Below are 2,657 nucleotides of genomic sequence, written 5' to 3'. Positions count from 1 at the left end.
TGCCTTGGCCTCCCAAAGTGCTGGGATTACAGGCGTGAGCCACTACACCTGGCCATATCGGTTTTTAAAAAATAAGCAAAGCCTCCCAATCCCAAAAAATAGGAACATACCTTCATCACACCAATTGGTACTTTATTTCTTATTCTTGAGGTTAGATTCTAAACCCTAAAGATATCCAAACTAGTATTAGATCTACTTATCTATAGCCAGAGACAGCTTCTATCATGGTGTCCTTAGCAGCCAAGATTATTAAAATGTCTTTTCCCCAGGAAGATCCAATAGGAAAATATGATTAGGCTCCAACCATACCCCACACTCCATTCAAATTGACTGGATAAGCATACTGTAAACAGAACATGTGGTTTCCAAACAAGAAAAATCCTATGAGGGAGGGGAGGAGGGGAGAGGAAGTGTTCAGCCAGTGCTCAGAGTGAAACCGAGTACTAACAATTTCATTCATCTTCACACATCTTCAGGGTGCATGTTCATGGAGTAGTTTAGGAATAAATCCATGGCTTGTGGAGTACTCAGATACCAAGTGGTCTACTGTATTACATTATGGTTTTCCCCAGCAGTTTCCAAGGCAGGCTCCAAGTCACTGGCAGGAGAATTTGACTGGAACTGCATGCAGGACTGCAGAGATTCCTCTCCACAGTTATAGAAGGGACTGTTGCAGGCCTGAGTATTCCAGAAGTGGGTGCACCAGGTCTGAGTGCACCAAGTCTGAGTGTTCCAGGAGTGGTTGCTCCAGAACTGGATGTTCGGGTCTGGTTGCTCCAGGTTGAATTGCTCCAAGTCTGGTTGCTCCACATTGGAAGGTTCCCAGTCGTGTTCACCAGGCGTCCCTGCTGGTAGGAAGAGTAGAGGCTGGGGTAAGTGGGTGTTGAGGCCTGAGTCACATCATTGGTATTCTTTGGCCAGTTGTTTTTCTGCCACCTCTTAGATTTCATTCTCTGGTTCTGGAACCAGGTCTTTACCTGTTTGTAGCTGAGGTTCAGGATGCTGAAAAGTTCTTACATCTGCTGAAGGTTGAGGTATTTCTGTCTCTGAAATCTATCATTGAGTACACACAGCTGGGTGGAAGAGAATACAGTTCTGGTCTTCTGTCTCTTGACTGGGACCTTGTCTTCCTTTGTTGTGGTGCTACTCTCTGCAGCAGTGGGTTGTTTGCCTTTGGGGCTGGTGGAAGAATCAGGGCTCTCCTGAGTAAGCAGATCCATGGAGGAAGGAAGAGGGGAGAGAGTCTTTGTGTGAGGCATCTCAGCAGAACACATTTGCAAGGATGGATAATTTTCTTCAGGCTCACAAATCACAGGCATAGGTGAAGATTCTCCACAGTCAGATGCTTCGGAGCAAACAGGCTTGTGGACAAACTGGATCCATACTCATGTTATTATTGGGGAAGAGGAGGATAGAATTTAAGACTTGGACTGGAAAAAAGGCTAAGGCAGACTTAAGACTTTTTTCTGGAAGACTTTAGAGAAATATGACCTACAGAAGCGAAAGTATCAGGAAGTTGGGATGAAGTGAATCACCTCGGCAGTAACTGGAGGCCGATTGTCTTATTAATACTTCACCGTCTATGACCAGGTTGTAGTCTTTATTCTATTGATTACTGCTGTTTCTCTGAATAACGCTCACTGGGTATAGCAGACCCTAACACATGCAATTTTTTTTTTTTTTTTTTTTTTTTTTGAGACGGAGTTTCGCTCTTGTTACCCAGGCTGGAGTGCAATGGCGTGATCTCGGCTCACCGCAACCTCCGCCTCCTGGGTTCAGGCAATTCTCCTGCCTCAGCCTCCTGAGTAGCTGGGATTACAGGCACGCGCCACCATGCCCAGCTAATTTTTTGTATTTTTAGTAGAGACGGGGTTTCACCATGTTGACCAGGATGGTCTCGATCTCTTGACCTCGTGATCCACCCGCCTCGGCCTCCCAAAGTGCAATATTTTTGTTTGTTATTGGAAGTCCCTCTAGAATCCTCCACTTGTATGTGAGATGCCCCTTGGTATGAAAGATACGGCTCAATCTTTACTTCTTCCACTGTCACTTAGCCCATACAGGGGGTGATGCACCTCATAGCTCTTACTACTGTGACCTCTTACCCAATGGACAGCCTTCTTCGACGGAGCATCAAAAACATAGTATCAAGTTCATAATAATGGGAATTATAAATTTAGACAGTTATTAGAAATTATTACTTCTCATTACTTGTGAGCTATGAATTGCATTTTGAAAACAAAGTTTTTCAGTTGTACGATATTTGAAGCCTTTGTGAAGGATCTAATACTTTATAGACTGAAGTGTAATCATAATGAGTGGGATAGGAAAGTTTTATTATTTATTTATTTATTTATTTTTTGAGATGGAGTTTTTCTCTTGCTACGCAGGCTGGAGTGCAATGGCGCGATCTCAGCTCACTGCAACCTCTACCTCCCTGTTCAAGTGATTCTCCTGCCTCAGCCTTCTGAGTAGCTAGGATTACAGGTGTGTACCACCACACCCGGCTAATTTTTGTATTTTTAGTAGAGACGGGGTTTCTCCATGTTGGTCAGGCTGGTCTTGAACTCCTGACCTCGGGTAATCCACCTGCCCCAGCCTCCCAAAGTGCTGGTATTGCAGGTGTGAGCCACCGTGCCTGGACTATTTATTTTTTT

General features: G+C 44.4%; 1 pseudogene; it reads right to left on the bottom strand.

Moving 5' to 3' along the window:
• Positions 1-462: 462 nt before the first annotated feature.
• Positions 463-1,389, bottom strand: LOC116558611 (annotated as a pseudogene).
• Between the last annotated feature and the right edge of the window lie 1,268 nt (positions 1,390-2,657).

The sequence above is a fragment of the Sapajus apella genome, unplaced genomic scaffold, assembly GCF_009761245.1.
Source record: "Sapajus apella isolate SASKATOON/1434 unplaced genomic scaffold, GSC_monkey_1.0 scaffold22, whole genome shotgun sequence".
Classification (NCBI taxonomy): Eukaryota; Metazoa; Chordata; class Mammalia; order Primates; family Cebidae; genus Sapajus; species Sapajus apella.
The sequence above is the reverse complement of the archived record's forward strand: the minus strand, read 5'-3'. Positions and strand labels throughout refer to the sequence as shown.